Genomic DNA, 12868 nt, shown 5'->3' with positions numbered 1-12868 from the left:
TTCAGTTATATACATGACAGATTAAAAGACTCTGGCCCCACTGCACTTCTGCCTGGCAGCAGAAAAACCATCTGTACAGCATCGCTTGTGGTTGCTTCAACTCTGTAGGTACAAATTTTAAAGGACATGGTGATATACTTTTTTCGTTTCCCTTCCCTTCATTTTAACATGCAGCAAAATCATGTGCATGGCATTTTTCCCAATTCTATGTTAGCTGGGACTCTGGCTAAGACTGATGTGTGTTTTGATTTGCTCTTTTCCCTCAATTTGAGGGACTACTGCACTATTTCCTTTGTAATCACATCAGCCAGGGTAAAAACCCTGTACAAATATATGGCTTTGAAACCAGGAAAAAAAGCCAGGAATACTGCTCTCTTTCCAATCACAGAGAGAGAGTGAAAATGAGTGTACACTATGTAGCAGACTGTGCAAATCCATCTGCAGCTGACTCTCTCAGCACTTTGGCCATGCTCTGGGTCCTCACACCATGGGTGAGGGATCAGGAATGACAGTCCTTCCACATGAAGAGCCAAGAACAAGCTTCCTAGAGCCCAGGCAAGCCTTGTTTTGACAGTTTAACCACCTTTTGAGAAGTATGTGGCTCTTGCACCACAGCTGTTCGGGGGGAGCTCCCCTTCCACCCCTGACACTGCAGCCAGAGATGTCTCCATGCCCAGAGACCCCAGAGAACACTGGGTCAGTTGTTTTCCAATGCACAGGCAGCAGCTTGCAAGGTTCAGCCCTAATTTTCAAACATATTAAAAGGAAGGTGAAGAAATCAGGTGAAGAGTCTGTAGTTCTGGTGTGGGGGAGGGAAGCCCAAAACAATCTGATTATTAGCTAAAATACATGACAAGTAGAACTTGAGGAAAATACAGTATTTGCTGTTATTTATTGTTAGCGTGATCAGGGCTGTCAGGCACTGGAAAAGAACATTACACCACGTGCTTCTCCTTCACATGAGATGATACGTCTGAGAAGTCACACAGTCTAATGCCTGTGGGAGAGCAGAATCAGATCCCCTGCTTCTGTTCAAAAGAGAACACTGCTTGAGAAAACAAACCCCAGCGGAAGGGATTTATTCAGGCACTTACTTATAGGTGCTTAATGCTCGGGGCCATCTTCTCTCATCACCAAGGGTGTGGTCTTAGGCTGTGTTAAATATGACCCCCTTGTGTGAACACCTCAGCTACACCTGTGGCATCATTAGGTGACATCAGAGAGTACTCAGCAAATACACCACTAATGCCACTCAGTACCACAGACAACCTGGGCCTGATTTAGTTTGTTTCATACAATAATTAGTATAATGGCATAAACAGATTAAATTCTAGAGCATGAAGTGTGTGCATTCAAAAAATATACTAACTGAAGCATCAGCTAAAGGATTTTCAAGTTGTCTTCTAATCCTGCAATTAATGCATCCCAGTAAATTATGTCATTTACATGCCAACCAGAGAGGCAAAAAAAAAATTTAAAGTGTTGCGATGAGCGCAACACTTAACTTCAGCTCTTGAATTTAATGGAGAAGCCGTTTTTCTAGTAGTGCTCATACTGCGTTTGTGAGTTTTAAAATACACTGTACCTTGCCTAATAGGGAATTACTGATGCCATTGTGGTTTAGGCAACAGAAGTTAGAAATATCCCAATGCTTTTCACCTTTCTGGAAATAAAGTGAAATTTGTCTCCTGTTTTAAAAACTCTATAGCCTGACACCAGAAGATTCACCCAGAAGAAGTCTATCCCTCTGGTTCACAGATTCTCTGCAAATATGCTCAGTGTATAGAGTCCTTTCTCCAGAGTAGTCAACCAGACCGAGCCACACCGCTGTCACACAAGATTTCCATGCGTAGCAATCTGTCAGAAAACCACTTCATTTTTCTTCTAAGTTTATCAGATTTTTTTCCTTTTTTTACTAAATTAAACAGTAGTTTGCTATAATAATTAAAGTCTGAGCCTGGCAGAGCTCAAGGAGATATGGGTACTACCATCAATTTTCAGGATGACATTTGGCAAAGATCTAAAGGGCCAGTGTAGTAAATCACTTAAATTTGTTCTTGGCTTTAAACAGATCACTGGTCCTATTGATCAATGTCTTAAATGATTCTTTAGCCCAACTTTTCTCACTATTCACTACAGATGCTGATGAATTTTTTCAACAAAGAAAGGTTTTGTGAGTATTCCTGCAGAAACACCTGCAAAATATTTTAAGAAAGTTAGCTGAAAGATGGACTAGAAATATAAACACTCATTTACCAAAAAGACAGCAGCTGACCAAAACAAATACTGTTTCTCCTTAAATAAGGCAATAAATGAAGAGCCTATACTGAGTGGGTAGACAGAAGTTAGGAGGCAGGATTTAAGAGAAGGACTCTTTGAGATTGACCCTACCCCTCCTTTTGTAAAAGCAGCAAAGATATTATTTGCAGAGAAAGCCATGAACTTCCATTATTGTCATATATACTGTAGAATTAAGTCCAGATCTGTCAGCCTTTACCTGTGAGAGCAGGGCCACAGGAGCAGTGAGATATGGCAATGCTGACTAGCTGCAAACAAACAGCATCACTGCTACTCCAGGAAGGACGATCTCTTCACTAGCACCTCTTGAGGTCCCCTGTGCCAAATGGTCCCTGCCCAAAAAGCTGGGGTAAGACTTGTGTGTACTGCTTGTTCTTCTTCAGATGGCCTTTCTTGCAACAGCTCTTTCTATGATTTACACTTTTCTCATGTGAACAAGAGGTTTTCTCATGTGGACAGAGGTTTTAAAACATTTTTAGATCCAGAGCTTCACCAAGAAGGTGGCCCTGCTGGCTGCTGCTGAAACAGAAATTATTCTTCCAGCCCTGGATTTTAAAGGCCCCCTGTGGCTATATTTAGTCTCTCTCAAGTCTAATAGATAGCTTAATAAGCTTAAGAACCTTCAGGTGAATGCTTTAGTAAATTATTACTGTTCCCCTGGGTAATCCAAAGAAGTAATTTATATGTGAAATTAAAGTAGTTGAGTTATATATAACAAGAAACAATGTGGTTGATAGAAAGCTGTAGTCAGGTTTTATATTTTGCCATTTGGGTATTTTATTATCAGGTTATAAACCACAGTGTTATCTGAGCATCCCTGCTGCTGTGAAGTACAGGAGCATCTCAGATTATTAATCCTACTCTAAAAAAAATTAGGCGGAAATACTTCTTTCATTTTTGTTTGGTGGATTGAGTTTTAGGTGACTCTTGACTTTCACATAACTCTTTGCACATATTTCTACATTTAATGTTCCTTTTTTTCCTCCTACCTGCTCTGAAGGAGAGCAAACCAACTTGAAAACAAGGGGAAAATGTGCCACAAGGTAGTTTAAACTGGCAGTTAGAGTGAAGGGAAAGTAAAGAAACTGAAACTACTTCCAGTGTGTCATATCTCACCTACCCTCTAACTTCCTTCCCCGGGAGTCAGGAGAACTATTTCATGTGGTAGGTAATGCTCTCCTTCAGCTGTTTGCCCAGATCCAAGGTCCAGCATAGCACAGGAATTTGTCTAGGAATTTTTCTTTAGGGCTACTCATCTGCTTCAGATGAATGCTAGCAGACTGTATTATTAACAATGACATAGTGAAATCTTATTCCTGAATTGCTTTTACAAATCTGTTGCTGCCACAGCCCTGAGCACAAGCTTTAACAACTGGCTTAAAATCCAAAACCATAGCTCAGTGGCTCAGAGCATAAGAAGCTCTGAGCCATACAAACACTCTCATTTTAATTATACGATTGTGAAATTCCTCAACAATAAAAAATCCAGTGGCCAGTAACTATGCCAAACTATTAGAATAATTGGAGAATTTAAGTCTCATTATGAAGAAAAATAAGAAGTCAATACCAAACATTGTGAGGAAACTGTAACTGTGAATAATATGTTTGTGAATATGCAAAGAATCCAGGCTTGTGAGAGTCTAAGGAACCAACTAACCAAGGAGAGAAATCACAGTGACGTTCCAGGTACTCCAGTGCTAGATATATCTCTTGATACATCCAGTTTGAAATCAGTTTTCATGATTCTCTGTCTCAAGACCATGACCAAGTCCCAGAAAACGTGAGCAAGTTGATAGATTTTTCTTCAGTTTTGTATGAAGCATCTAAAGAAAGAAGTCGTTTGGAAAAGCAACAGATCTGAGATTATCTTGAGCAAGTAAATTTAGCCATTACTCCTAGGCTACAGCCTGCTGAAGGGTGGGTGTGTACAATGAATGAAAATCACCCTGCCAGTATGCTGGTCTTCTCCACTTGCCATTTAGGAATACAGCACAGGAGAAGTATTTAGATTCATTAGCTTCATTAGATTCACAGGATAGGTATTTAGATTTAGATCCATCTCATCTAATTTATGGTACTTAACCAAGTGCCTAAGAAATAAAACCACTTGCCCCGGATTCTCTGTAAGGACAACAGACCTTACACAGTGTCACTCATCCCACCTAAATCCTGAATCAACCCTTGATTTTATCAGAAGAGGTGTTTATGAAGGCTGTGCTCCTCACCTAGTTCCACAGATAACCAGGTTCTGGGCCTTACTGAAGGAACAGAGTTAGCTATGAGATATATAATTGAATATAAATTAGTAGATCTCTTCTACTCCTCACCCTTCATCTCAATGCATCTGAGCCTGCCATTCCCACATCTGTTGTAGGAATGTTGTTCAAGAGGAGGGACCCCAGAGGAAAAGAGCCCTATAACTCTCCCCAGTGATAACTAAGGACATCTTTCAAGCAGTCTCAGAGCCCAAGAGAGCTCTGCTGCCAATCAATGCCATTTTGTCACTGTGAGTATTAGTGTTCTCTTTGTTCATCTATTGTCGCTTAAACTGATTCACCTGCTGGGACACTAGGGAAGCCTTTCCACAAGAGAGTCTCACCACATGTTATGATCATCCTAAGTCCAATCACACAGCACCTACAGGATGGACAAGGGATCAGACCCAGCCAGCACAGGTTTAGGAAGAGCAGGTCCTGTCTGACCAACCTGATCTCCTTTAATGATCAGGTGACCTGCCTGCTGGACGAGGGGAAGGCTGTGGATGTGGTCTAACTGGACTTCAGCAAAGCCTTTGACACTGTCTCCCATAGCATACTGAAAAAGCTGGCAGCCCACAGCTTGGACAGGGGCACTCTGTGCTGGGTTAGGAACTGGCTGGAGGGCCGGGCCCAGAGAGTGGTGATGAACTGTGCTGCATCCAGTTGGTGGCCAGTCACTAGTGGTGTCCCCCAGGGATCAGTGTTGGGCTCAGTCCTGTTTAATATCTTCATTGATGATCTGGATGAAGGGATTAAGTGTACCATTAGCAAACTTACAGATGACACCAAGGTTGGGGGGAGCGTTGATCAGCTGGAAGGCAGGAGGGCTCTTCAGAGGGACCTGGACAGGCTGGATAGATGGGCTGAATCCAATGGTATGGGGTTCAGCAAGACCAAGTGCTGGGTCCTGCACTTTGACCAAAACAACCCCATGGAGCACAGGCTGGGGACAGAGTGGCTGGGGAGAGACCAGGGAGAAAGGGACCTGAGTGTTCTGACTGGCAGCACGCTGAACATGAGCCAGCAGTGTGCCCAGGTGGCCAAGAAGATCAGCGGCATCCTGGCCTGGATCAGGAACAGTGTGGCCAACAGGTCCAGGGAAGTGATTCTCCCCCTGTACCCAGTGCTGGTGAGGCCACACTTGGAGTACTGAGTCCAGTTCTGGGCCCTCAGTTCAGGAAGGATGTTGAGGTGTTGGAGTAGATCCAGAGAAGAGCAACGAGGTTCGTGAAGGGACTTGAGCACAAGTGCTATGAGGAGAGGCTGAGAGAGCTGGGGTTATTCAGCCTGGAAAAGAGGAGGCTCAGGGGAGACCTCCTCACTCTCTACAACTCCCTGAAAGGAGGCTGTAGCCAGGTGGGGATTGGTCTCTTCTCTCAGGCAGCTATCATTAAGACAAGTGGGCATGGTCTTAAGCTGTGCGAGGGGAGGTTTGGGTTAGATATTAGGAAGAAATTCTTTACAGAGAGGGTAATCAGGCATTGAAAGTGGATGCCCAGGGAAGTGGTGGATTCTCCGTCCCTGGAGGTTTTTAAGATGAGACTGGATGTGGCACTTAGTGCCATGGTTTAGTAACCGTGGCGGTAGGGGATCGAGTGTTGGACTTGATGATCTCAGAGGTCTTTTCCAACCTGGCTGACTCTATGGTCCTCCACAAACTGAAGGAATATGAGGAGCCCTTAGAAAGGAGTTTGATTACATCATGAGAGTGGGTTGTGCCATGCCAATAACACTTGATGTTCTGGGCCTGAACTTCTTGCACCTAGAGAAACAGCTCACCTTGGAGAAGCTAAGGAAATAATGTATGGATCCATGTGCACATGGGAGCAAGAATAAACAGCTTTAAGTTTGCTACTAACTGCAGTGTTAAAGGACAGTGGATCTCTTCCTGAGCTTTTCCAGTACTGTATGACAGGCAAGGCTGACTGAAAAAAGACGGTTTCTACTAGCAGCGAGCACTTAGAGATGACTGACAAAAATGTAAACACCCTCCTGATTCCAAGTCTGTTCAGATGTTTTGATTGAACAACCCATATTTTCAAATGCCTTACCATACTTCAGTAGATGAACTGTGCTTTAGTAGTTAGATAGTTGTATTAAGGCAATGATCAAAACAAGAAATACTCTGGGGCATTTATTTCACGGGGAGGCATATTGATGTTGCTGGGATTTTAAAGTGATTGGTTTCTCTAAAGCAATAAGGGTGACTAATTTCCCTTTCAATGAATCCACATATGCTCAGCTTTCAGGTTTTGAAAGGCAGCCAAAGCGACATTCTTTCAGGCTTTACGTTGATATAGATAAAGTATAACAGAGAGCCCCACTAGCAAAGTTTATCAATGACACATGCCTTAACTAGAATTTACACATGGACATGGCTGGATTTTTCCACTTTGTCTTAAGCTGGCTCTTAAAGAATGTCATCAGTTGCTGTAAGATGGCAGTTTCCAGTCACAATCCGTTTGAGAGAGGGACACAAAACCCCCACCCAGAGACAGTCTAGAACGACATTTGGAGAGCAGCAGGCTGAGGTGAAACACAGGTCCACAAAGAGCAGGGTACTTCACAAACCTCCATGTGGGCATGGAGAACTTATGTTTCTTGCAGTGTAAAAACCAAACAAACACACATGCAGTAGAAAGGGTCATATTAATGAGGTGAGCTGGGAGATGTGACACACACAGTTTGCTAATTCCCCTCTGGACCTCCCTATATTTTTGGTTTGGGTTTTTTTATGTGTCTTAATAAAATTGTTAGCTGTAGACCTTCTGTATTTTAAGATGTTTAACTGAATTCCACTACGGTTTCTAAAATGTTTTCCTATTCTTTCTTTTCTTCATTCTTTGCTGATGAGAATCAACACATGAAAGCAGCACCTGAGACAGAGGATCCCCTCTCCTAAATTTTGTCCTGTGCTGAAGCACAGAAGAGATACAGCAGCTGACAGAGTAACAACTTCTGATATAAAAACTTCACCCAAATAGTTTGCCTTGGTTTGGGGAGATTTTTTAATTAATTCCTGCTATGCAGCCTCAGCAGGGCTTTTCCTGATTGTATTTTTGTAGCTTGAATGACAAGAGTTGAGATTCCTTCTTTTCCTCTTTCCTATGCATGTGTCAGTCAGAGGTTGGTTGGATTGGACTAAACACCAGTTAGGGATCATTTCCTCATTAACCAAGTCCCCCCACACAGAGCTATTGGGGATCCAAAGAAAAAACATTTGCAGCATGATGGATTTCTTCCTTTTTAGTGCAAAGCAGAATGAATGCTTAAGCTAAGATGGGCTGTCTCTGCCTTTAGCTTCTCTTTTATTCCTCCAAGGGTTCTTTCTCTCCTTCTTCACTGAGGCCAAGCTCATCCTTCAGGTCTTCATGGCTCTGACTCTGCCTCCTTCTTACATCTTACTCCCACTTCCTTCTCTTTAAGGGTGGGTTGTCATATCCACTCTCTTTACCAATATCTTTCTGGTATTATCACTTTCTTTTCTTCTTCCATGTTATCCCAAGCCTGGATTGCTGAGCATCTTTGCTCTCTCACTTCTAATTTATCTTCAAAGAAAATTGCGTTTTCAAAAGCTTATGATCAGCATGAGTTCCCTACCTCTGTCACCAGCTTTTGTCTGTTTTTTTATGTCTATGTTTGAACAAGACTTCAAGTTCTTCAGAGCAGAGCTGTATTTTACCTGATTTGACAAGGAAGGTCAAAAAGAGGATGACAAGGAGGAAGGAATGAGCTTCAATACTGCAATCTACAGAAACTGAACCTGCAAAAATGGTATAATTTTTCAGTAGCATAATTGCAAAACAACAACACGCTTCAGAATTCATACCAGTTGCAGATGTTAAAGAACTAACCCCAGGCACTTGTGGTACAGAAACATAAGCATGTGGTCTAGAAGATGCCTTCCTCCATTCTTTAATAACTAAGTCTGACATTATAAATCACTCGAATAAAATTAGAGGGGTTCCATGTCAGAGTATGCTCAAAATGAGAGGTATGTTGTGAGGAAATTCTAGCTAAAAAATGTCCAACTAATCCAAGTTCTCTGCTGAACACACAGTAGTATTATTAGGTTAGAATCCAAAAAACATTACTGAGTGAGGGAAGGAGCTGTTGATACCACGATTACTGCAAATAGCAGCCAGATGTGTGAAACCTTGCTCTTGAAAGAGAGGCAGATTTCTGTCATATAAGTGGCACAGAGATAGAAATTCTAGTAAATTTTTTTTGGCAACCAAAATGACACATTCTCTGCTTTGGGACACAACAAATAATATGTGGTAAACACTTTCGCAAACAGATACTCAAGACACAAGTATCTTGACGATAAATTAGCCAAGTACAAAAGAGACACTTAAAGGTAACCAATAATACTATTTGGAAACATTTCAAGGACTTTGATTTCCGTGGAATATTGATGTTTACAAACAAAAATGTCATATATTGATAATTACGATGACAACAACAAAATATATAGAAATAGTGCTGCAAAGATTTAGACACAAGCCAAAGCTTTAGACAGTTCTTTTGTCTAGTTCACTGTGTAGAATCAATGACAAAAAAGGGAATCATTCAGCTCCTGAGTTTTGGGCCGTTGCAGGTGTCTAGCTGCAGTGTGTTGTCTGATCATCATCTCTTGTTAGAAGAGTACAGTTTGTTAGGCTCAGAGTAGGTGGAGACAACAGACTCTCCTTTGGGCAGAATCAGTCCATAAATGTCTTTATAATGCTGCAAGCTGTGATTTCATCTTCTGCCGGCTCACATTTTTATTTTATTCCAAGGTCAAAATCAAAACTGTGATCTTGGTCATTAAAGTCATTAGTGGGTGACAACCATTGCCATTTGTGACCATATTTCCACCTATACGTGGAGTGGCAGTATTCTAGCACTACTGTGCTTGCAAGTCCCATGTCCCGGACTAAAGATAAGGAGTAGAAAAACTAACCATTCTCAGATTCACATGTGAAGCTGTCTTCTGGGTGAATCCAGGTAAAGGAACCCTTTCTAGGTGCTCTTACCAAATTATTGTGAAAATGCCACCAACATATACCAGTGAAACATTTCTGCTGTAACTGGCATGAGAGAATGGGATCATATGGTATATATTCCCCAGAAATTTATTCAGGAAATTGAGAAGAAACCCTGAAAGTATTAAAAGCAGCAGAACAACATCATAAGATTTAAAAATAATAAAGGTTATATGTGTGCTCTGGTGAAAAGTGTAACATACTAATAAAATGCAGAAAGATTCTCTGTTATTCACTTTATAAAAATGTTATTTATATTTTCCTGAGGGGCTATTTTTTGTGTTAATCTAGCTTCTCCTTCATCAGTCCACACATTATTAATTGTATCTCACAGTCAGTAACAAACTAAAGTGGCTGGCAGGATACCACCTTAAAATTAAGTACTTAGGGTAAGACAGCTTGTATTTATCACTGTTTAAAAGATAAAAGTACCTTGTGCAACTTCCCATGACTGGCTTGGAAATCATGGGTAAGCTACTTAAACTGGGCAAATAAGGTAATTTATTGACTTTCATGCCAGTACTTCTACACTGGATGGAGTGCAAGGTGGTAGGGGAGGAAGAAGGTTGAGAAGAAAAGCACTTGAGCACAAGGGTGGGTAATGAAGGAGAGAACAAAGCACTATTCCCTAGTGCTGTCAGAGATGGAAGCCTTTGGAGTCTCCAAATATACCCTTCTGTAGGAATGATACCAGAAATTAAAATGGAAACTCAATTTCGCCTTGGAACAGGATTTTATTCCAAAAGACAGCATCTGGTTTGGGTGAGGTTTTTGTAATTCAAACTACACAACTTTTTGATATAAGATAATACAATCGCTGTTCTATCAGCTAATCTCTAACTATAGAGATGTCCTGAGATACTCTTGCTGTTAATTGTTTTCATCCATCTGAGCTCTCAGATCGTGACAGCATTTAAATCTGGGCTGAAAAAAAATTTTGTTTACAATTGTTTCAAAGAAAGTAATATTTACTCATTTGTTCCCCTCTTAGCTTCCAACTCAGTACATACTAGAAGACACAGCCTTTTCTAACATCTTGCTAGCTAACTTAGGACACTGACTCCTCTTCACATCCAGAACAGTTGTGGCATTTTACTTTACATGTACATGGCACTACTACTCCTCTGACTGAGTTTCTGATCCCCAGAAAGAGAACAGTTTTTGTCTGCCAGTCCATTGTATGGTTTGGCATCTCTATTAATGGATGATGAAGATGGCTTTAAGCAATGTTGTCAGATTTTGCACTGTGACAACACCAAGTGGCAAACAGAAGTGACATGTTGGTGACATTGCTATTGAAGTATTGATCTCTGCCAGGGGTGCACAGCAATTGCTGGGGTGCTAACTTCTTCAGACACTGCAGCCAGCTTGCTAGACTCATTTGTAGATAACCCAACACGAGCACTAACAGCTCTGTGTTGATGGCTCCTCTGCATGAGATCTATGAGAAAGTAACAAGCATTTGTTCCAAATATAGGAAAAATTCAGTATTGAACAAGAGGTGGCTATAAAACCCTAATAAATCATTGTTCTTCCTCTTTATCTGTTCCTACCCCAAGAAAAAAAAAGTCTTCATTTATGCTTGATGCACTAACAAGTATACTGTACTGTTTTCAGCATGCTTCTTTCTATTCACATACAACATCAGTCTTGGTTTAAGGAACATTTGTATTCTAAAAAAGACTCCATTTACTTTGATAGTATCTTCTTAGAACACTTGCAATTCTCTTTCTATTATCCTTGTAAAAGTTTAAAAACTTTTTTTTTTGTTTTAGCGAATTCAGAGAGCTCTTTGGTTCTCTTTCATACAGCAAGAGGTGGTGGCTAGAATAATCTCAAATTATTTATTTAGAACAGCCTTTTATTCAGCTGATAATATGGTTTGATTTATCAAAATAAGAGATGAAAAGTAGTGAAAAAACCTTGCAAAAAAAAAAAAAAAAAAAAGACCAAATAAACTTTCTTCCAAGCTTGAATGAATAACATTCAGCATGTCTAACAGCGTATGCAGGTGACTCATTCAAAAAGATAGATCATGTGGAGCCTATTTTCAGTGTTACGAAGTCCCTTTCCCCATGATTTGAAACGAATTGGCATGGCTCTGACATAGCCCACATTTTTTAGGCAGTGTGAAACAATGGTTTCAATTTTAGATGAAGTGACAAACTCTGGGCTGGCAGCGTGCCTCCAGCTCCCCATTAGCAGAGCAGCATCGGCGCCAGCCACCGAAGCGCAGGTCAACCTGCCTCTCATGCTGCCCGTTCCTTTTCTGGGCGAACACTTCCCCCTTCCGGTACAAAAAATAGCTACAGCCACACGACACCAAAAAAAAAAAAAAAAAAAAAAAAGGCAGCAAACCACGTACTCCCATCTATCCTTTAATACTTTATTTTAAATATTTCCTTATTTCCTTTTAACAATAACCATAAATTTTATTTTAATTCTATTTGCCTCTTTCGATATGAGCAGGATATTGGATGTCTGAGCTTTTTCCCACTTATGAACAAGACTTTGGCAGTACAGAAGATTTTTGCCCAGACACCAAACATCAGGCTAAGGAAACCTGGGAAACTACACTGGGGCTTGGCTTTCTAGCAGTTCTCTGAATTAAAACACAAGCTGAAGTCATGGAAGTTCTTTACTCAACTTTGCTGATTGAGTCATTTTCTTCTGCCTCATACATCAACCACCCCAAAAAGCACTTTTAACCCCACACTGCCTTGGGCCAGGCGACTCTGCCACTGGAAAGGTTCCTGGGAGCAATGCAGACATGAATGTCTGTGTGTGCACAGACCATTGGCAGGCAGGGATGAGCCAACCTGCTGACCCAGCCAGCTCAATCCAAAGCATATGTGTGGTCCTTTCTGCCAGCAAGGCAGTAAGGGCTCATCCCAGCCCACTGATGCACAGTGGAGAAAAGCTGAAGCCTTCAGCCTGCAAAGCTGGACGCAGGGAAAGACTTTTGCTCTTAGCCTGTTAACAGAAACCGAAGCATACACTGGAGCACTGCATGCTGTAACTTAGTGGTAAAACACTGGAACACATTGCCTAGAGAGGGGAAAGATGAGCCATCCCTGGAAACATTCAAGGTCCCTTCCAACCCAAACAATTCTATGGTTCTGATTCTGTGATCATGAAAAGTGTAATTTCTGCTGTAAACATTTCTGTCACCCAGGAGGTATCTGTATGTTATTGTTCAACCTGTAAATTGTCAGCACTGAGGTGATTTTACCAGTGATATAAAAATACATAATCAGTCTTACTTCAGCAATACATTGAAAATGG

The sequence above is a fragment of the Chiroxiphia lanceolata genome, chromosome 1, assembly GCF_009829145.1.
Source record: "Chiroxiphia lanceolata isolate bChiLan1 chromosome 1, bChiLan1.pri, whole genome shotgun sequence".
Taxonomy (NCBI): Eukaryota; Metazoa; Chordata; class Aves; order Passeriformes; family Pipridae; genus Chiroxiphia; species Chiroxiphia lanceolata.
This window is presented reverse-complemented; position numbering follows the sequence as displayed.